The following is a 24,043-nucleotide window of genomic DNA, read 5'->3' on the forward strand; positions in this document are numbered from 1 at the left end:
TAATACACAGGTCTCTCCTGTGGAAAGCTGGCAGAGCTGCTGAGGAATAACTGGAAATACTATCCAAATGCCACTGATAGGGAAAAAAAAATAAAAATCATCTGGGGAGAAGACTTTACATCCAGAGAGGAACAGACTGTCTGAAAAGTCTGCTCAAGATTTCTTGACCTCAGGGGAAGAAGACAGTGGTAAATACTGGGATCTAGCACAAATGAGTAGCAGCAGGGTTTGCAGAATAAGACTATTTGAGACTGTTCTGAAGCTGCCTGTTTAATGTCATGAACCTTACTGTATGTTTTGGAGAAAGGACAGCTGTTAAAAAGAAACTCTCCTGGCAAGGAAGGACGTGCCCGGCTCCATAAACCACAATGGTCGATGGAGGAGCAGAAGAAAAGGAAAACAGGGGAGGAGAAGAAAAATTCTTTGAGGTACTTCTAGGCTATGAAAAAGACTCAAATACTGACAGGGCTTTCAGTACACTTGTCAAGGAACAGTGAGATCCTCTTCAGCACAAGATCCATCAGCTCACTGCTTGTCTCTTGGTTGATGGGAGAGATCTTAAGATTCAGTATCATTACAAGACAACGGACAGGCGTATCTGTGCAGCGACCTTCCTGGAGCTATCAGATGAAAAAGCAAGCTTGACAGAGGGAGAAGACAGAATTACACTTTCAAACTCTGGCTCTATGTGTCTGCCTTCAAAAGGCTTGTCTTCCGGATGGGCATATGGAAACACACACACACATACAGATAATCCTCCCACTTTATGACAGAACATGATTGATAAGTACTAGGAGAATGCCGAGGAGCAAGCAAGAATAATTAAACAGAAAGAAAATGTAAGAAAACTATTTATACTACAAAGATGAAGGGCACTTCCATAACACAGGCAAGTAGATCAACAGACCAAATAGTGTAGATCCAATTTTTCTGTAAGGAAAAAGGGGAACATTCTCCCTCCATCTGGATGATGCTTCATGCTGAGTACACACTCTGACTCTACAACCCAGAGCTAAAGACCACACCAAAATATTGCTGGCAGCTGGCAACTTTAAAATCCTGACTAAAGTAAAGGGTCTCAGAAATGTACTGTGTATCAGGGATACTACGCTTTCTTACTGCTATAAAAGTTGTGAGGAGACAACCGTGAGATGCTTTCCAGCACTGAAGACCAAAGTGATGACAGAAAGATTCCCCTGCTCTCTTCCTGGGAGATCACCTATGTGTTGAAGAATAACAGATCATCAGTTGCAAAAGTGGAAGTTAAATACATCTACCTTCAAAGTAGTAATATTTAATCAAAATTTAGGAACAAAAGGTAAAAAAATCCATGCTCCACTCTGTCATAAACCAAGTAACAGTTGTTCTTTCAAAAAAATCTTCAAATTCAAGAAAATCTAACAACTGTGCTGAGATACTTGCCATAACCTCCTGGATGCTACCATTACAAAGCGTGTCTTGATATGCACCTGCTATTTTTCTGGTCCTTAATTTCATTTTTTTGCACCTAGATATATCACCTCAGTCCAGGTGATCTTCAAAATCCTTGCAGACAGTTCTTCTACAGGTGATAACTGCCATGTGATGCTGCTATATGTTTTTTCTTTCTTTTCATCTTTTCTTATAAATCATTCCCTCTAGTCTCTAATAATTTTTAATGCTCTGCTATGAGTTTCAGCCAATTAACCCATATCTTAAGGTGCTCAAATTTGGATCTGATTTTTCCAATATCATCTTCCCTTGTATTTTGTGTATTTGTTTCAAAATTCTCCTAGTAATTATGCCAATGCCTGTGCAATGAGAGCACTATAAAAAGTGTAACTAGCACTGAGGTGTTCAAAGCCAGAAATTTAACATGACAGTGTTCCAGATCAGTGTAGTTTTACTCCAAAGAAAGAAACCATTTTTGAATGAGAACAAAGTTAAAAGGAGGGAAGGGAAGATGTTGGTGAGAGAACTTTGATTAAATACTTCAATTAACATGCAATAGCTGCAATTTTATTTTTGTAAGCTTTTAAGACATCAGTACCAACTGCCATTGCAAAGCACAAGTGACAAAGGAATTTAAGCATTAGTTATACATTTTCCAAACTACTGGTTTCCAGCTTAGCCACAGCCCTCCCAGGGTTTGAGTATCTTTATAAAAACATAAATACTCACATGTTAAAATAAACAGTGTCCCTGCTGCTAAGGCTGGATGTTGTCTCGCCTTCCCGCATAGCAACTTATAATCAGTTTAAAAAGTAGTAGAATAAAAGCTTACATGAATAGAAAACAATGACTGTCATTAAGAGATGCTTAAAGGCAGGAATATAATAGTAAAAATTAAGGTCACCTTAATATACAATTTAGGGGTATTTCTACATCACCCAAGCCAAAGGATAAACTCTTAAGTACTAAAATTTGCCATTATTAGAAAAGTTCATTTCAATGTTCAGCCTCTAACTTGTTATCTGTAATTAAGAAAAATCAGATTTCAAAGCAACAAGAGAAGACTGTGATAAAGTTATCTGAAGTACTCTCTGGCAGGGATAATGCCAGCAGAGAGGTGGTTGTCATAAAATAGCCAAATGGCTTTTTCCACCTCCATCAAGGTCACTTTACTGATGATGTGCTCAATAAGATGATAATGCATTTAACTACTTTCCTTGCATCTGACTTCGACCTTACTGCAAATCCAAATGGCCTTGTTTAACTACCCTGGCCTTTCAACATTTCCCTGAACAAAGATAATTAAGGAGATATACTGCCCCCTACTATCACTGGAATTGAAAGACAAATAAACTTTAAAGAGCACAGCCAGGTGTCTATTGCATTAATGTACAATGTTTAAGCAGCGGGTAAAATGAAATAATGGTTAAATAATTATAGAAGGTTAACAAAGTTAACTTTGTTACATAAGGCAATTCTGTTTTATTTAAAAGAAAGAACATAAAAGGCTTTCCAGGCTACTTTTTACAACTCCCTGGACAACAGTCTTTTCTTTAACACTGTTTCTGACTACAGAGGAAAAACGATCTGCAAAAATTAACAACTCAGAAATTTCTGCACATTTGGAGCTGGCTGTATTTCATATATGGTACAATAATGTTTTATGAAAACGCAAGTCTATATGATTAAATCAAGAGCTGCTCTAATAAAAGCATTTCTGTTCATTTTTTTCCTTTGTGTGTGGTCAGCAACTATACTGGAGATACAAATTAAAGTAGTTTAAAAATTAGGTTGGCAGTCATGACAATTTGAAAGCTTAGAAGTAATGCTTTCTCACAATTTATACAATGATGAAAAATGACCAAGTAATACTGTTCTATAACAGCAGTTACTTTCTTTTTTCTTTTTATTTATACATACTCTTGCATCCCAAAGCAGTCTCTAAGATGCTAGCGCTCCTTCATACTAAGAAGGAAAAACCCAACGAAACAAACCATGTCACTAGCACTTGGACTAATAACAATTGACACCAGATAAAATAAAATAAGCAGGCAAAGCAGTTGGATGTTCTTTCTGTAGTTGCATGCAAAAAATCTTATTTTAGATTATCCTTTTTTCCTTCTAAATCTGTTTTTAAGCATCTTAGAAATACTGTTGTATAGGTCCAAATCCTCTTCAAGAGTCAGAAAGAGGCAGAATAGCAAATTGTATCAGAAAGATAAAAGCACATAACTCGCTATCAACCTGATACTAGATATGGGAGAGTTCACTGCTACTGCAAAAATTGCTGTTCCTTTGCCAAAGAAAATGAAGTATGCAGAAAACCTGTTCCATGTGTTTAATCAGAGATTTCCTATAACGCAGATCTTCAGCAATGACAACAATATCTACTTTTGCCATTTTGTCAGGCCACCATTACTTTGAGTTGTAGATGTAGTCTGTCCAAATTCCAAAGTGCTCGTGTATTTGGCTAAATCTTTTGCTGCAATACCTCTTAATTCAGAGTCAACTCCTGAATTCTGAATACACCAGAATTTAAGCCTCCTTTAAACATACCTTTTACTACCCAATATAAAAAATCAGTGCCTTCTACTATCACTGATTACCACATCAAATACCTGAAGTTCGCAACGATTCATATACTATAGCTGTGCAAAATCCCTTCTCCTGTATATAACAAGTCATGAAGAAGCCTTTCAAGCTGAGCTAGGTTTCAAAATTGTAAGCCTGTGTTTTGTTTCCCATTTAGATCCAACTAGAATAATACACTGACTCCAGATACAAGAACTCTACCACTTTCTTACATTTAAAATATTGACTTCATAAACCATGTACTTTATAGGAGTTTACAGAAAACAATTATTTCTGTTTCAAGGTTGGAAAAAAGGGTGCTTTAGCCAGTTCCAAAAGATGAATATACACCTTGCTGTTAGCCTCAGTGAGTTCTAAACTTTTCCTGTATAATCGTGCTTCTAATTCTTTCAGTCTTAGGCAAAGAAGGTGAATGATTATTTTCCATTCATTTACAACCTTTCAGCCACCTACCTATTCTGTTCAGAGTTTAACACGGGTAAAGCTTTCTAAAAGGAACACAAGTGCCATTTTTCCCATTTGTCCCTAACATTTAAAAAGCTTCACTTACTCAGGCTGGAAAACTACAAAAGCATTTTGTTAGTACAGTTACTTTATCTCATCCCAATTCCTTATTCTGCACAAAAACCTTCAAGTGTTTGGACCTAAGAGATGTATATATCTTCAAACCATTAATCAGGTCATCAGCTCACAGCATCATCTCTCTATACATCATTGAACATATGGAAGCCCTCTTACTATTCTGAAATGCATAAACCTATAACTACATCTTGAGAAAGTCTCCCAAACCTACACAGAGTATTTAGAATTAAATAACCAGATCTTTGTAGACATGCATAAAAGATAGGAAAACTGATGTCTTTGCTCATTTGGAAAACAATACAGTGCAGTGTTATTTTCCAATATCACTGCTCAAATCCCTACATTATACGAAGTATACATATTGTGACCTTTTATTTTCCTCATTTAGTTCAAGAAGCGAACTGGGATGCAAAACAACTTACAGAAAGAAAAGTTGTGAAGTCTGACCTCACAACTGCTTAGCAGATCATTTCAGTAATTTGATAAGTCATGTTAAATCTTCATAGATACACATCAGACATGCAAGAACACAGCTCAAAACAACTTCAACTTGGGTCAGTTTGCATCATACACTGATGGCTGCTTACCAGCATTCTTACTGTGGACCCCTAAAATGAACACGTACCTGACATTTTACAATTTTTATAGCATAAATTATCAATGTTTTAGACCAATACCACATCAGCTGCTTTACCCCCAAAGGAAAAAAAAAAAAAAAAACCTAAAAAATTATCCCATCTTGCATGGAATGTATTACTTCACACATTCTCCATTCTACTGCAAAAAGGTTAGAAAGTACAAATGACAAGTAAGCCAAAATTATCCAAATGCTAAATGGTTTTATAAAGGTTTATGTAGGTTTACTGCTAAATTGGGACAGAGACTTTTTATAAATCCTTGGAAGAAAAAAAAAAACTATTCTGTGACATATACGAGGCCATTCTCCACATACAGTTGCAGAGCAATTAACCAAAATATTTGTAACATCCGATTTGTAGTTACTGAGCTGCCGGACAGTTCTGAGCCCCAATCTGATGGATTAAAAAATGGTAAACTAGGTTTTCTGTTCTGGTTCGAACACTCCCTTTCACAAGTTTTACTCAAACAGATACACCTGAACTAACTGTGTGCATATTAAAAGATGTACCTTTTGCAAGAAAAGAAGGAAAAGGGCATTGGCAACGTGCACACCACAAAGAAGTTCAGGGAAACAAACCTGGCCTATTTAGTACCATTATGCAAATGCACAAAGTCTTATCTTAATGATAGCAGTTAACATCAAGCAATCAGATCTTTGTGTCCATTAAGTAATTAATACACTTTTGAATGGCTAGGGGACTCTTGCCATCTTCAGTAACTTTTCCACACATTTTCAGTGAATTTATTCTGCAGATTAGAGAGTTTAGGAGAGAAGGTACTAGGTACTTGCCTTTCTCTCCCTCCATTGTTCTCTACCTTCAAAGCTGGTAACAAGCAGCTCAGTCTTTGTCCGAGGGTTTTGTAGTTCACATCCTAAGTTTCTTTCCCCATAGCTGAAATATTGGAAGGCAAGGATTCTGAAAGCTTGTCACAGTAACAGCCAGAAAACAGGCGCAAAGTTAACAAAGGAGAGCCAGCTATCACGGATCAGTGTCAGGTTTGTTTACCGGAGCAGATCAGTATCCCCCCCAAATCTTCAAAGCTCAGAGTTTTTGTTTAATAAACTGTTTGAAAAAAAATGGCAAATGGGCCTAGTGAGGTGAACATAAGCCAAGATGGTTAAAACAAAATAGTCTACAGACAGCCGGGTAGTTCAAATTCAGATTCACATGAAATAACAGCAAAACTAAATGGTAGTGTGCACAAAAGCTGTAACAGTATGTTCACGCACTGGAATACAGACAATATAATTTTTAGGAAATTGAATTGCTGACATACCTTTCTTAGGGTTTTTTTCCTCACTCCTTCCTCACAGTCTACTCTAGTAATTAACAGAGGTCTCCGGATGGCTCACTGAAATATTTAAAGCTGGGGAACAAAAGGTTTATTTTAAAAATGAAAACCTTGGCTTGTACAACTCCAGACGTGAATCTGCTTTCAATTACTGAAAGTATTTCCACTTCAGTGAAAGAGGATCAAATCTTCAACTACACCATCTTTAGGCAATGAATTTGATTATACAAAGCTTTAAAAATACAGAACGACTTTGTGACACAGCTGTATATTCTACCCGTACCATTTATTAGGTATACAGAAAAGAAGGAGCTAGCACTTTAAATGAGAAGCAAACAGAAATGTAGCCGCTCACAGCAGCACTGTACTTCCATACCGCAGCTCTGCTTCAGGGTTTGGTTTTTTTTCAGGTGCCCACATAAATGTCAGAGATTACACTAAGCTCTAAAGGCAGGATTTTACAATCCTTTAGACAGGAACCTAGGTTGACTACCCCCCCCCCCCCATGCTTTTATTTGCATAATTTGCACTGTTGTAAAGTTACATTTTTCTTTCTGGACTTTTGGACTAGCACCATCTCCTTCACATCCCCCCAGTGCAGCAGGTACCGTAGCCTCTAGGAACCACAATAATTAAAAGCACTTTACACTCTTCCCAACATACAAGCACAACAGGCGAGGCAGATCCAAGGCTTACTCTCCACAGCGAGATGCAATACCTTCAATGCAAATTGTGCAAAAACTTCCTATTTCTCACACCTCCGATTCCGCAAACCTATCCTACCGCATCCCCAGCCCAGCCAAACGCCGGGCCAGGCTCTTGCAGCAGCAGCAGCAAGGCAAGGAACACGAAAAAAGCGGTTACCTCTCGGCTTAGCAACACTACAAACACGACACCCGCACTCCGCGGCCGCCCGGCGCTGTTCCCCGTGCTGCCCGAGCCGCCGAATGCGCCAGCGCCACCCCCGGCACCCGGCCCGCACCAGCGCCACCTCCGCCCCCCGGCCCCGCCCCGCGCCCCACCTCAGCGATCTGTTGTAGCGTTCCGTAGCGTTCCTTCCGCTCCGCGCCGCCGCCCAGCCCAGTCTGCGGCGGGTGGCCCGGCGAACCCCCGCGCCGGCAGGCAGCCGCCTGCCGCGATAGGCTGAGGCGCCGGTGTTTACTCCCCGGCGAGGAACGGGGGCCGGGCCTGGCACCGCGTAACCCTTTCGAGGCCGCGGCGAGCAGAACGGTTATGGCTGGAGGTGGGGGTCCCTTCCGCTGTCGAGGGCGGCGGGGCTCCCAAGGGCTTATCACAAAGCAGGTTTTCCGTCGCACAAGCCAAACTTTACCTGCAGCCCTCCTGCTAGCACCAGTTGTCAAGTCTGACGCATTTTCGGAAATTAAGTCGGTACTCCGGGAAGGTGAATTCCCGTTCGGGCACCCGCACCCGATTCCCGTCGCCGCGGCACTTCCCTCCTGAACCAGGGGCCAGGCGCAGGTGCTGGCACAGAGAGGTTACAACCTCTCATCACGCAGCACCTGTGCTTTAACTGAAACAGAAATACCTCCCCTCGAGGTACCGCTTTAGGAGACGATTTTTCTCTACATCTAAATAAATACCGTGAGAGGTGGTGAGACACCAGGTCACCCAGAGAAGCTGTGGCAGCCTCATCCCTGGCAGTGTTCAAGGCAAGGTTAGATGGGACTTTAGGCGACTTGGTCTGGTGTCCCAGCCTGTGGCAAGGGGGTCGGAACTAGATGGTCTTTAAGGTGCCTTCTAACCCAAACCAGTCTGTGATTCTATGATGTGTGTGGGCACAGATACAATAAACCCAGCTTACTTCAAAATGTTATACTTGACAGTTTATAATCACATCTGCTCCCAGTGAAACCTCGAGCCGCAGCCCAATCTGACTGGACACGCAACCAGGTGCATTGCGTTACAGCTGCCAGATAATGCTAACGACTAACAGAGAATACAGCAGTCACATTACTCACCATTCATTTCTGAAATACTGTAGAGACTGGAGTAACTAGATGCCTACATTTGCACATTGAAAGAGTATGTACAAATGTACTCTTTCAAAATAGAAAACCCTATTTCCAGCTAGTAATCAAGTTAATGCCTGTCTTCAGTAAAAGAATTAATTTTTTTTCAAAAGTATTACTTCTTTTTAATTACCCCCCTCGTGGAACACAGAACTCCTTTAAAATGGCTGTGGGAATGACACCTCCAGCTTCATTTTTAACATCACTACACAAAGAACCTTCTGAGTTGGCTTAGAAAGTACAGAGATATGTAGTAATTCCTACAAAGCTTCTCATGTTTTTTTCACCTTGGACCTTTGCTAATACCAACTAACCTCAACTCCCCTTGTCCCATTACAAGATCTGTTGCCGACACAGTCCAAGTGATCACAGCAGCTACCCAGAAGCCACATTTTGCCAAAAAAACAGATCAAGATCTTGTTAATGACTACACAATAATTCCAGGGAAGACAATAACATTCCAGAATATGCTTCAAGACTGTTATGTAGAAGGCTGCAATAAAAGCACATATTTTAGATGTATTATTCATAAGAATTTAAAAATATTCAAAAAGCTCACACAATTAGTCCTCATTTGCAACTTCCTAGAGAGACAAAGACTATGCAGAGTGAAATAGCAGAATTTGGTGAAACGGGGGAAAATACTGAGCTAAGTAGCCAGGTCCTGATGAGGGCACTCTGGACTGCCAATGGGAAAAGTACTGAAAAATATTCCAAGGTAACAGCATTAATACTGCCTCTCAAACTGAAGCCCTTTGAGTTAGATTTGCAACAGACTATGTGTGCTTCTCCTTTGTGCTTTCTCCTAGCACAAAGGAAAAAACTGCAGTTCAGTCACCACTAACTTCCACTTTGCTCAGGCTTTTCGGGTTGTGTGTGTATGTGTTGAAAATTGGAAGCTTTTCGTAGTTCATGTTCTGGACAGACTCACATCTGCAATAGCTGCAAGACCAGCCAAGAGGAGAGGTATGAGATGAAATCATGAACTAATATAGTCAGTTAAGGAAGCAAGTCTTCAAGCAGTTCCACAGCACTGCTCATATTCTCTGCATCTCTTCCAAGAGGTCTAGTTATAATAAATGGGGTATTAGATCATGCAAAGACTATTTTCCAATCTGCTTGAATGGAGTACCTATGGATAAGCACTTTCTGCCATTGAAAAATCTACTGAGTAGGTAATTAATTTGAGCACAGGTCCTTACAGATCTTGAAAGAAAGGAATGGGAGCTGGATGCTTGGAGTGAGCTCATGCAGAGCTGTATTGCTTGTTTGGGAATTACTGCTCTCAGAAGGCACATGTACTTGCACCCCCTCTCCAGAAGACTGCCATGGACTTGTGCAGGGAGCAGGATATTGGGTCCTCCAAGAGCCCCTCTTTCCAAAACGAAGGTACCTTGTCACTATCCCCTTAGATGTTCTGTACCATTCTTCTACAAATGTGTACCACTGTACATTTGCTATCTGAGGATAGCAGCCTATTAAAAAAGTGAGATTCTGCCTCTGCTAATTATGCCAGTGCTGACCTTCCTTTAGCTGGATCATCTCTCCATCCAGGAACAGAGCTGAATATCACTGTGGTGGATCCTCTTTTCTCCATTTTGAGCCAGTGGCAATGGAATTTTCCTTTGCTTTGATGCCCCCTGTGCTGTGATTCCACTGTCCCATTAATGCCAGCACAAATGATTTATGAAATCTATTAGGGGCAACACTAAAGACATCTGAAACATAGGTGTTCGCTTACAAAAACATTTATATGGAGTGGACAAATGGGGGTAAAGCAAACTCCAGCACAGATACCACACTTTATGCTGACATTGCTCAAGCCCTAAGAGTAGAAAGATCAAACAAAGCCTTGGTGATGGGTGAGGGTGAAGAACAGCATATATGCTTCATTCAAAGGGAAAGAAGCACTTTTTCCTTTTTTTTTTTTTTATTTGGTCAGAAGGATTATTACTGTAAATTATGCAGCGCATTAACCACTGAATTTGAACCCATTTTTAGTCTTTATTAATAACTCATTATAGTCCTCTTTGTTAATGTGGAATAAATTAGAGCTCTGTTAATCCATGCAGCTATCTGCAGGTACATTTATCACTATGGTAGCCACTTTTACTCTCCTTACTGGAAGCTGTATTTCATGGGCAACAGACACTCATCCCCTGCTGAACTCACATCACAGTGGCCTTTTCAGGTCACTGGCAGGGTCACCTGAAAATGTACCTTTTTTAAAGGACTGAAAGGTACCACACAGCTGGCCTTGACATATGTGAAAGAATTTCTCTCTCTCTCTCTCTTGTATTGCCACAATTTAGATCAGTAAAAACAACCAAGCTGGGGCTTTGCTGGTATAAAAGGGCAAGGAACTGCTAACAGGATGTTCTTTGTGGGAACTCAAAGCTTTTGGAACTGATTCCTCTTCCCTGATCCAGAAGAGCTCAATTTTTATGGTCTTCATAGCATGTTGCATAGTGCATATTTTTCCAGAGCATATGAAAACAGGGGAGAATTGTGAATGTGGTTAGCTTCTGGAGGCAGGGCTTTGTTTCAGCTTTCAAACTGGCTGGTTTGCATTTGGTCGAGGAGGGAGGGCTACTGCAGCTTAGTCACAATGATTAAGTTTTGTATTTGTTTTTGAATTCGTATCAAGTTTTCAGGAATTTAAAAGCAGTAACAAACAGCCATATTCACTCTCTGTTAAAGATAAGTATTATCATGGAGAACTGACACAGTGGTAATTCCATCACCTCCAGCTGACACCTGGAAAGAACTCAGGAAGTTACACTGGAGGTGGTTTTGGGTAGTCATTAGACTTGAGTGTCCCAAGTACGAGTAGCTGTGCTCCTAGCAGCACATAATGATTCAGTCCTTACTGTTACCTTCTCTGAGCGCCATCATGCCAAAGTAGAAAACATTATTATACCCATTTTTAAGATGAAAAATGGAGACAGAAAGCTGACTTGTCAATACCACAATAGTACCATTTGGGAGAGAGAAAACATGATGTCTCAGATAGTATTCCAAAGCCTATCATAATCGCTGAACTTTTCTTCTTCTCATCATCAAGATAACAATTTCAGCTATTTATCAACATTCACGATGACCACTGACTTTTATTAAGAGGGAACAAACACCTTTCTAGTCAAATGCTAATTCACCTATTTGAATTATGGTAGCCTATGTGCCCTGTTATGGCATCCTATCATAAATAGTTAATTAGTGTTACAACTGCTTGTACAGAAATGCTAGGTGTACCTTGCAGAAACACTGTTGTCTGTATGTGCATTACGAACAAGCATGAATGAAATATCTACATATAAGCTAAAATTACACAGCATTAGTACATCACTTTGAAACCTGTTCTGCTTACAACCCTACAAAAAAGCAAGGTATTGAGCACTGGAAGATTTTTGTCAGATAAGGTATCATTTACAAAAACAACGTACACTCTCAAAACAGACCTTTACAAAACAGACTTAATCAAGCAAAATATTTATAATTTACCTTTCCAGTTCCTGTTGGAAGTGTATTAAAAAAGGCAAATTCTTGTCTAGAAATAAAATTCTAAGAATACTATGTGATATCAACAGCATTAGTAGTATCGTGTGTTCCCATGAGAAAGCACATGTGCCCAAATGTATTTGCAAGTAGAACATCTTGTAGTTCTTAAGCATTTATAGTATACTACATTGACTAGATGTTTCTCACAAGTAAACATTGAGATGAGCCGTTTTTCATGCAGTAATGATGTGGATTTAAGTGAGAACAGACTAAGACCATGATGAGCTCACAGAATCAGTGTTCAAATCTGAAAACAATAAACACCCCCCCCCCCTTTCATTCACATAGATAAAGCTTTACTCCACATTTTAGAACCCCTTCCAAGAATGTGTTAAGAATTTTGGAGTTTCAACATTTCACTAAAAATAAAGCGAAAACTCTAAGCAAGTTGATGAAACTGCGGTAGGGCAAAAGCTATAGCAAAAATACAGTCATTTCAAAAAATGGTTGAAGTGTGACAGCTTACTTCAGTGTACATGGATAATATGTTGGGTTTTCTTTTTCCTAAGAAGCAGCACAAAACCATCCACTCTATGTTTGTACTATGATTTTTGAGTGCTGTAGCTTAAGATATTGAATTAAATAATTTTATGCTGTTCTTTGACAAATTTCCCAGTGAGCTCAATGCAGTACCAGGCAAGGTAAAAAAGCGAAATATTTTTGTGTAATAATACATAGAATTTTGCTGTTTTAGAGTACAATGCTCTGCTTGGAATCACAGAATGGTTAAGGGTTGGAAAGGACCTTAAGATCATCTAGTTCCAACCTTCCTGCATCCTACTTTACATTAATTTCTGTAATAAATAAAGGTATGGGGAAATACAGATTTACAGTTATTATACAAATTCAATATCTTGATCTCCCAAACCTGAATTATTGAAGACAAAAAAAATGATTATGATGCTTTTCATAGTACTTATGTAGTTTTAGTTACCTTTTCACTAATACATTCCTGTGTTTGAATGCAGACAGTACCATTCAGCCAGCAAAGAAAAAGGGCACATATGCTTTGAATGATTAACACAGTTCTTGGAAATAAAAAGCATACATGCTTTCCTTATCTTATAGTACAGCCCAGTGATGAGAAAGAAGACTTTTTCATGAAAGTTCCGAGGAATGAGATGATGTATCGATGAGCCCTTTGAAAGAAATAGATTCCACCCCACCCCCCTGCTTCTCCCACCACCCCCAAAAAAATGTTAATCCTATTTGTTTCAGAAGAGCTGCTACATGAATAACAGCAGTGAGGTGAAGCAATAAAAAATAATGCTCTGATGTTTTCAGGTCATTTTACCTGATTTTAGAGGAAAAAGCAATAGAATTTTAGGAAAAAATTTAAACCCTTCAATGAAGAAAGAAACATCTCAGTATAATCTGAGTCTTGTATCTCTAAACTGAATTAGCAATGAATTTGAATCTCGTCTGTATCTTGCAAGACTCACTTCAGCACATCATCATACTTAGGACCCCGAAGAGAAAACTGTTAGAGATCCTGAAATGTGTACAGTTGTGGCAACCTTCCTCCCTTAATTTTTCGTATTCCTTTCCCATTTTTTCAGTAACTTCTATTAGCAGCTGCTACTCACTGACTTTCATCTGGAAAAGAAGGCAAAGAAGCAGTTGGTTGCACAGGTACTGCTCCAAACTGGAGACTGGGTGTCTAATCTTCATAATAAGCAGATTCCAACTGACTGAAATTTTCATTTTACATTTAATACTTAGGTCCACAGCTCTAAAACCCTCTGGATTACTGGAATATTTTTTAAATATTTTAATGAAAAATTTACACTTTTGTTAGAAAAAGAGAAAGATATTTACTGCAAATGAAAGTGATATAAAAAAGTAACGAAAGAAAAAGAGGTCAATTTGGTTTGTAAAATCATGAGATACAGGACATCTTATAACAAGGTATCTGTAGGCTGTTTGAAACAATCCATTTAGAGTAAAATAGGTTTGTATAGAGGTCTGATAAAGAGAATTGGCTTTCGTGAAAAAAAACTACCCTATTGTGAATCTCTTAGAATTGGTAAAGACCACCAGCAGAGCAATCCTATCACTATAAGAGAACAAGCTCTAGAAAAAATTGTGCTAGTCTTCTTAATGATGAAGCTGGAATCTCATACCTCTACAAAGTTTAACTTGTATTCTGTTCATCTTTAACAAAAAAAGAAGTTCAAGACACTTCTGTGAAATTACATCTTTAAAAAGCTACTTTAAAAACAGAGGCATGCACAGGCACACAAAAATCAATATCTGTGTGATTCCCACAAAAATATTTCACATATTTTTTGGAATAAGCATTATACTCATCATGACAGAAACTGTGTGCCTGGGACTGTGGGTTCAGCTGCTGCTGTCCATCTTCTATTTTGTCTTTTTATTGTGGGGTAGATGACTAAAAACTCGCTGTATCATTTCGGTCAGAAATTTCTTTTTTCTTCCCCAGTAGAAAGAAACTCTTTCTTTTCTCCTAATTACAGCTTCTCCTCCCTCCCTTTACATCATAACTCCTTGGGGGAAAAAAAACAACCACCAGAGCAAATTTTGTTTTTACACAGTTGCTGCTTTGGCAAGATCAGAAAAAAAGTGTCATCCTTTGGGTAAGTCTGTCAAACAGATTTCTAGCATACAGTTTGAGAATGTTCATCTAAAAGTACTATATCTGCACTGGTGTATGCTTATATGACATTTATTGCCTTGGAAAGGTGGCATCAAAATTATGTCACACTACTCTGACACCTGGTGTGAGCCATATCCCTGCAAGTGGTCTATATACAAAATAGTTATAAAAATCATACGTTTAAATAAAATAAATGCTTTCCAAAATATTAACTTGGGTTTTTATATATATATATATATAAAAAAAGCATGGTAGGCTGCTGTTAAGTAGATACCTTATTGCCTCTTCCAGGAGCAGAAAAAAAGAAACAAAAAAGGTTTTCATAAACTGTAAGAATAGGGTTTATATGCACTCTATGCACACTCAGGACTGCCTACATAAACAAGCTTTCCTGTGGTACACATTCAGGCAGATGATGAATGCCTGATGTTGGGGGTGGGGGGGAGGTTGTTAGGTACAAGACTAAGTGCCGTAGTGCATCTAGGATTGCATTTATGGCACACCTTGAAGTGTTTTATTGGATATTAATTCTCCTAGAAAGCAGGTGATCATTTTCTACATTCAACCCTGCACAGTATTTGCCAACATGCTGAACTAGTAGTGAAATAATTTTATTTGATACCAGCAGACGTGGCATATTCAGAAAGAGGGTGTAGACGCTATCAAGAATTTAAAGTTACCATTTACTCAAGAGGTGAAGAAGGAGGAGAAAATATTTCTTCCTTCATTTTATCCATACTTTAGGATTTTTAATGTGCTCACTACGTTTTAATAAGCCTCTTCACTTTGTGCTCACACACAGAACCATGAGTCTGTACTGCAGGTCTTACAACCACCGCTTGGGCTTGACTTACTTCAAGCAACATAGTACACATTTCCAGAACACAGTACACATTTCCAGAACACAGTATATTGTGTAGAAGTAATCACATGTAATCATCCCTGAAGTCTTTCTTCCCACTACCACTTCTCTATACTCCATTTACCTGACTGTCATTCCACTGCATAGATACCAGACCACTATGGATCCACATGTGCAAAAAGCCTCAGAAATCACAGAGTTTGGCTCTGTCATTTAGCTGCTATTTTCACAGCAGCTGACTTTATCACTATCATCTCCTAATTCCATAATGTAAATAATTTCACTAACAATGCATTTCACCAGAGCCCTTTGTCACACAATCACTGCCAGATTTGCAAGCTCTGGTGTTACCTGCCAAGAGAAAGAACTCAAAGGCCATCTGAATTCTCTTGTATGAGAGCCCTTAAAATGTGAGCAAGTGGTACAACATTAGTCTTAAAAGGTATTTCTCATGGAAAATAAAGAAGCTAAGTATAGTATGTATATACCGAGGGCACACAAAAGCCAATGGCGTGACAGAAGATTTTAGACTGCTAATGAATCAGCACCAGTTACAGGGAAGGATTCCTTCCCACCCACCGTGTGCTTACACTTTAAGAGCAATGCATGCAAAGTGCAAGCCTAAATGAAAACCTACGTACAAGAATGGAGCCACATTTAGGAATGAAAATGCCAGTGTGACTGGATCAGTTCTGAGGCAAAAAATCTGAGCTGTTCAGAACCGAACTTGCTGGAGAAGGATTCAAAGATAAGAAAAGCATTCAGTAAAAATGCAGCATTTAATTCAAATGTGGTGAAGATAAGCAAATTTATAGAAGCTGTCCTTAATATTGGTAAAAAGGCAGGTACAGCATTACCAGTGTCTAAGAGTTCACTCTGCTTTCTAAAGCAATGTTTCCTGAAGTAGTCCTCCCTCTCCCAACTTGCCTTAGCTTCCCCCTGCCATCTATGACACTGCAAGAAACATCATCAGCCTTTTCTCAAGAATCTGGAAGTTCCTATACGTTGGCATTACTCTTTCCTCCTTCCAGTTTGCTCAGAATGCTTGTGCTTTGTTAGAGCCAAAATACTCATCTCACTGCATTAGCTCAGTACTTGGTTGAAGTGGAGTCAGAATAGCAGAAAAGTATGGAAAAAAGGTTGTTCTTAAAATTGCATGGAAAATGTATGCAAAAATACTGATTTTATTACAGGAAAGATCTCTATTTCAAATTTAATGTCTCAATCCACTTTTGGCAAATCAAGTTATTCTCACATCTTTGAGTCCACCACCCAGAGAGCCAAATGCTGTTTTCTACAGTGATGATCTACACATACACAACTCAGTCATCTATCTAGGTATAGACAAAGACTGTTGAAAATGAATTGCTTCAGGAATTGCTGCCGTCAGTTTGTCCCTTCCTCTTCCCTTCACTCCTCCCCACCTTGAATTGCCCTTTCTCATCTTGTCCACCTACCTTTCTGATAGCTTTGCTCTCTCTCCAGCACAGCTCTTCCTGAAGAGCATAGTACTGATGCTGGCATTCATTTTGAGACAAGCTCTCAAATGTGGTATACCAGAATCCTAGACTGTAGGTGTTTGAAATCCTTTTTCCCACCTGTAGGGCCTCCCAGAAGTTCTTCTGAAGTTTCCTAGGAGCCAGTGCTTCTTGCAGCTGGACCACAGACACTGAGGAAAGTACTCCAAGGACTATGCAAAGGCACAGTGGCTTCTACTGTGGTTGCAGGACAAATGTGCAGTGGACTCACTCCACAGAGAATTCAACTGGTTGTGGTTCTCAGTTCTCTATATAAAGGAAAAGGATCTGCCACTACCTACATTACACAGGAGCTTAGCTAGACGGAGAGTTCTTGGGCATGTAACTACATGATTGCAATACCTCATCTAAAACTATTATACTCTAAAGCCTGTCACAAGAATTTATCAGTGAAGTCCATCAGTATTATTCGCTTTTTTGATAACATTCATGCTAACATCCAGCACAAGGGTCACACTGCTATTTAAAACTCTCCTGCACCAAAGTAAACAAACCAGACACTGATAGATTTCCTGAACTACCCTGAGGCAGAAGCAGTTTCACAGATGGGGGAAAAAAAATAAAGATGGGCAAAGGAAAAACTTCTTGAGAGAGAAAATTTTGCTCCAGGTTTTCTAAATCTTACCATCTGTATTTCATTTTGGAAAATCCTCCAATAAGGATATTTTTAACTGCTATAATAGTTCTGGGTTTTTTTACCTGAAGTATTCAGAAACTGATAAAATTGAACCTCCTTCTTTGCAGCAAATTTATGCATGTTGATTAAACATTAAAAGCAGAGGAACAAGGTGGTACTGATAGTAACAGAGTATTTTAAAAGTTAACAAAAACAGCCAAGAGAAAACCTATCATACCAAACAGTGTCTGAAAATCTGAAGCATTTAGTAATGAATGTGTAACTCCCCCTAATGGAAGCATATTTGAATTTATCGTGAAAGAAAATGTCAATAACTTAAAATCCTAATGCTCAAAATAGTAATACTACTGTCATATCACTTCCCCTTTATGGCTGTTTAATGAATCTTTCAAGGTATGCATCTGTGATTCACAGCAAACAGTAAATTATTATTGACACTTTTTTTTTTTAATTTTCTCACTGAATTTTATTGCATAAAGTAAAATCTTAAATATCTGTGCACTTCAGCACAGATCTATGGTACACACTCAATAGCTATTAAAATTCCTTTAAATTATCTTCTGTCAGTCATTTCAACTTCTGTTTTAGCTAAATGTTTTCCTGTTTCTTAAAAAGTCAGCAAATTGCTATAAAAATAACAGTGACAGGCCACAGTGGTTTTGGTTGTGTGGTATAAAGAAACACTTCTTATATGCACAGCTGCTGGTAATGAATGCAGCATGTTTGAGGCCTGATCTTGGATACTTTCCTACATTTCTGACTGCAGTTTCCTTGGCAAGTTTTCTGGGACCATATTATCTATATGTCCCACTATTTCAGCCAAAACTTTTCAATACATGAGTTTGGCACTGTGCACTGGCTTTCAAAAGTCTGTCCTCCCTGAGTTAACTTCTTAGGAGACTTTGCCTTAATTCTCTTCTAGCAACTTTTTTTTTTTTTTTTTTTAAATGCAGCATTTTCTGTATAACCACCTTGTAAGAAAGGCAGACCGATTATATTTTTATGTAATATAATCACTACTTGTAAAAGATGCCAGACTGACAGGATCAGAGACTAAAATTACATTTGTCCGCAGCCCAGCTACAATAACAGCACCAGCAATGCGGTTCTTTCCAGAGCTCTCAAATTTGAGCTACTGCAACTTTTAGGATAAGGGAATAGCTCTGGACTTTGTTCTGTGCAGACTTGTGATAAGCTTGGATATTGCTATAATTGGTCTGGTGATACTTTAACTAAGTGGTATAAAGTAGGACTGCGATTAAATGCTGGATTTTACACAGGTCTCACTCCCTGAAGGAGGCATTTAACCTGTCTCCTCATAGTGGTGAAAGACGCTACATCTCACTCCACTACCAAAACTAGTCTTTAATCTAAACACATGGGTACACAGATTTTCTCCTAATACAGAGAAAATGCAAAAGTGAGCAGCAGTCTGGAATGAAGTTATGTGTATAATCCCAAATTACTTTTTCTAGGTTTTGATTATGCATTGGAAAGTAAGCTTAGGAAATTTGGTGCTGAAGAGCTGTTCGCTTTCAGTTTTTTGGATTAAATGGGACCTTGTATTTCTGTTTTTCTTTGCAGGAAGTAGTTCCTAGTAAAATATGCTCAAAATAGGATTTACCCAGCTGTCAAGTTCTACTCTGTAATGCCAACAGAGTGAGATTCGAAACTATGGATGAACATATGTTTAAAAATAATTACAATGTAAGACAAAGATAGACATGTTCTTGTATAGCAAAAAGGACAAAAATAAGCTCATAAGCAAAAAAGAAGGACATAGGTAAAATATGCCTACCATTAGTCATCACAGAAATATTTCTAACATCATGTAACTACATGGGAAGTTAAAAATGAACTACTTGGAAGAAAAGATCTGTGTTACAAACCATGAAATACTGAGAATATATAGGGAAGATCTAGAACTATAAATGAAGTAGGATAAACCACAAATCACGAAGTGGAACCTGGCACAATAACAAGAAAGAAGTAAGAACAACAATTAAGAAAGTACTTAAGAGTTAAAACTTTTCCAAATATTTTACTGCCTGGAATTTCTGCTGATTTTGTTTTTAAAAGGGAGCTAAAACTAAACACCGGTAGCTGTACAGACAAAGATGTCACATTTTTACATGCTTAATCTCACCCTGGTTTATTTAATGTAATTTAAAAAACCCTCTATCAATAATCTTCTGACAAAATTCCTGCATCACCAAAAAAACCCCAGCAAACCACCAAAACAAACAAAAAGAAACCCAAATCAAACCCATACCAAAACAATAACAGACTCTCTGAGCTAATGTATTTAATCAAGAAGCAGTCTAGCCTTGGTTAGGGGTGTTGAAACAAGGATTTTCACAACTGTCTGATTTGGACAGTTAAACTGCAGGGCCAGCCACGATAGAGATTTCCCTTCCTCCCCTAACAGAAAGTATTACTGAGATTTGTTTTATATGTTTGACAGAGAGTAAATTACATAGACACAGGAGATCCTCTGAAGATTTGTAATCCTTGTGAAAGAGGTTAATGTGAGTCAGGGTACATCAGAGTTTACAATATATAAGTAATACAAATGCCGTCAGTCATTGTCTTAAGACGAGAGTACAATTTTGTTTCTTGGATTTCCTTGAAATTTTTTTCTATTTTTCCTGGGATGGGAGTTCAACTGCAGTACATAATCCTCCTGATGCTATGTTTGTGCTTCAAAATATGTTGACTATTTAAAACCATCACTCACTATTCAGCACTAGTTGGTACAATAGCAGCTTTGCATTGTGGAAGACATGAGAGCAAATGAATAGGGTTTGCTTTTTTTTTGTTTTTTTTTATTTATTTAAAAAACAAGGAACATCTATCCCTCCTCCCATCCCTCTAAACTCTAGTACCGACACCATATAAAGTACAAAAGAAAAAGCACGGACATACATAATTGAAATACTTTAACTCTGCTGAACACTGCACCAAAACATAGATGTCTTTAGGCTATGAGACTGTATTTATTTTATCCATTTAGGACATATGTAAAGATTACATAAATCACAGGATTAACCAATGTATATGATAACACACAGTGTGGCAGTAAATTGATGGGTTTCACAAAGTCATATACATTGTCCTGTTAAAATACTTTCAAGGTGATGATTGTAGAAATATCAAGAACTTGGTCCCTCCAGTTCAAGCTGGAGAGAGTCTGATGGAGAGCCACCAGGATGATTTAAATATTGGATTACTTGACACATGAAGAAAGGCTGGAAGAAAGAATTCATGCAGCCTCGGGAAAAGAAGAATTAGAGGGAGCTAGTCAGTCTCCCAGTGCCCAAAAGTGGTCATCCAGAAGATGGAGGTAGTCTCTTTACAAGGGGGTGTGGTAACAGAACAAGAGGTAGCGGATCCAAGCTGGTTCAGGGGTTATTCTGTCCAGATAACAAAAAAACTTCACTATAAAAACAATTAAAAATTGGAGAGTTGCCCAGCTAAGAGGTGGGAACTGCCTTGGTGGAATCAGTCTCTGCTTGAGACACAGCCCTGCATCATCTAAGTCTAAGGCCCTGCTTTCAAGAAAAGGCTGGATCCAATGAGCTTCAGGGATCCCTTTTCACACTGGCTTTCTGAAATTCCACATTCTCAGTTCACTGCATTTTGTAACTGCAGGAGGAAGTGTCTTCTAGCTGAATCACCATTTCTTATCCTCAAATTACCATTTGTTCTTAAAGCACCTTGCCTAACACAACACCATCCCATACATGCAAATGAAAAAAAAAAATTAAAGGAAGGAAAAACATTGTTGGGTGCTTGAGTGATTCTAATAATGACAGCTGATTTGGAAGTTTTGGTTTTTTTTTAAGATATGGTGCATTAACAATCCTACTGTATTTGTGTCTAGAGCTGTGAAACAAAGCAAAATAAATCCAGGGACAGATGATGAGCGAGTTGAGAGTCTGTGGGTGAGAATTAAGGGGCAGGCTGGCAGGGGGGATACTGTTGTAAGTGTCTGTTACAGACCACCGGATCAGGGTGAGGAAGTTGATGAGGCCTTCTACAGGCAGCTGAGAGCGGCCTCACAGTCACAGGCCGTGGTCTTTGTGGGGGATTTTAACTTCCCTGATGTTTGCTGGAAGGACCACTCGGCAACCCATTCACAGTCCAGGAGGTTCCTCCAGTGTATGGATGATAACTTCCTCCTGCAAATGGTGGATGAGCCGACCAGGAGAGGAGCGCTGCTGGATCTCATCCTCACTAACAAGGAGGATCTGGTCGAAGCAGTAAGGGTTGAGGGCTGCCTTGGTTGCAGCGACCACGAGATGGTGGAGTTCAGGATCTTGTGTGGCAGGACTAGTAGAATAGCAAGTAGAATTGCTACCCTGGACTTTAGCAGGGCAAACTTTGGCCTTTTCAAGCAATTGCTAGGGGAAATCCCATGGGCAGGGCTGCTTGAAGGTAAAGGGGCCCAAGATAGTTGGTTGACATTCAAGGACTGCTTTTTCCGTGCTCAAGATCGGAGCATCCTGACACGTAGGAAGTCAAGGAAGAGGGCCAAGAGACCTGCGTGGCTAAATAGGGAATTGCTGGGTATGCTCAAGTGGAAGAGGAGAGTTTACAGGTCATGGAAGGAGGGGCTGGCCACTTGGGAGGAATATAAGGCTGCTGCTAGAGGATGTAGGAAGGCAGCTAGGAGGACTAAGGCCTCCTTAGAATTAAACCTGGCAAGAAGGGTCAAGGACAGCAAAAAGAGCTTTTTTAAATACATGGCAGACAAAACTAACACCAGAGGCAATGTAGGCCCACTGATGAACGGGATGGGTGCCCTGGTGACAGAAGATAAAGAGATGGCAGAGTTACTGAATGCCTTCTTTGTCTCTGTCTACTCTGCTGCGGGCAGTCCTGAAGAGCCCTGTACCCCTGAGACCTTAGATGAAGTCAGGTCGACGGAGCGGTTTGCCTTAGTCGATGAGGAATGGGTTAGAGACCAGTTGAGCAATCTGGACATCCATAAATCCATGGGTCCAGATGGGATGCACCCGCGGGTGCTGAGGGAACTGGCGGAAGTCATTGCTAGACCACTCTCCATCATCTTTACCAAGTCTTGGGAAATGGGAGAGGTGCCTGAGGACTGGAGGAAAGCAAATGTCACTCCAGTCTTCAAAAAGGGCAAGAAGGAGGACCCGGGTAACTATAGACCGGTCAGCCTCACCTCCATCCCTGGGAAAGTGATGGAACACCTTATCCTTGGTACCATCTTAAGGCATATCAAGGATAAGAAGGTTATGAGGGGCAGTCAACATGGCTTCACCAGGGGGAAATCATGTTTGACCAATCTCTTAGCCTTTTATGAGGAAATAACACGGTGGATGGATGATGGCAGAGCGGTGGATGTGGTCTACCTTGACTTCAGCAAAGCATTTGACACAGTCTCCCACAGCATCCTCACGGCTAAAATGAGGAAGTGTGGACTGGATGATCAGGTAGTGAGGTGGACTGCGAACTGGCTGAAGGAGAGAAGCCAGAGAGTTGTAGTCTATGGGGCTGAGTCTAGTTGGAGGCCTGTAACTAGTGGAGTGCCTCAAGGGTCAGTACTGGGACCGGTATTATTTAATATATTCATCAATGATTTAGATGAGGGAATTGAGTGTACTATCAGCAAGTTTGCTGATGACACTAAGCTGGGAGGAGTGGCTGATACGCCAGAAGGCTGTGCTGCCATCCAGCGAGACCTGGATAGGCTGGAGAGTTGGGCAGGGAGTAACTTGATGAAATATAACAAGGGAAAGTGTAGAGTCCTGCATCTGGGCAGGAACAACCCCAGGTTCCAGTATAGGTTGGGGAACGACCTGTTAGAGAGCAGTGTAGGGGAGAGGGACCTGGGGGTCCTAGTGGACGACAGCATGACCATGAGCCAACATTGTGCCCTTGTGGCTAAGAAGGCCAATGGCATCCTGGGGTGTATTAGAAGGGCGGTGGTTAGTAGGTCGAGAGAGGTCCTCCTTCCCCTCTACTCTGCCCTGGTGAGACCGCATCTGGAGTATTGTGTCCAGTTCTGGGCCCCTCAGTTCAAGAAGGACAGGGAGCTGCTGGAGAGAGTCCAGCGCAGGGCAACAAAGATGATTAAGGGAGTGGAACATCTCCCTTATGAGGAAAGACTGAGGGAGCTGGGTCTCTATAGTTTGGAGAAGAGGAGACTGAGGGGTGACCTTATCAGTGTCTATAAATATATAAAGGGGGAGTGTCACAAGCACGGAGCCAGGCTCTACTCAGTGGCAAACA

General features: G+C 39.8%; 1 protein-coding gene across 7 annotated transcripts in view; it reads right to left on the reverse strand.

The window, feature by feature from the left end:
- TENM3 (teneurin transmembrane protein 3) overlaps positions 1-24,043 on the reverse strand; it is a 1,360,315-nt gene that overhangs the window by 235,633 nt on the left and 1,100,639 nt on the right. For 2 of the 7 annotated variants that reach the window (XM_061474629.1, XM_061474604.1), the window contains exons 1-2: positions 7,402-7,532; positions 6,523-6,612 (exon numbers count right to left, since the gene is read on the reverse strand). The exons of 2 other annotated variants lie outside the window; for them this stretch is intronic. The gene's annotated coding sequence lies outside the window, so the exon portion shown is untranslated. Of the gene's footprint in view, positions 1-6,522; positions 6,613-7,401; positions 7,533-7,867; positions 8,024-24,043 lie in introns of those variants that run through there. 3 more of the 7 variants (XM_061474622.1, XM_061474613.1, XM_061474637.1) reach the window with 3 other exon arrangements.

This window comes from Pezoporus flaviventris, unplaced genomic scaffold, assembly GCF_033815535.1.
Source record: "Pezoporus flaviventris isolate CSIRO_AGI_PZ_B2104156 unplaced genomic scaffold, CSIRO_AGI_Pfla_v1 ptg000002l, whole genome shotgun sequence".
Lineage (NCBI taxonomy): Eukaryota > Metazoa > Chordata > Aves > Psittaciformes > Psittacidae > Pezoporus > Pezoporus flaviventris.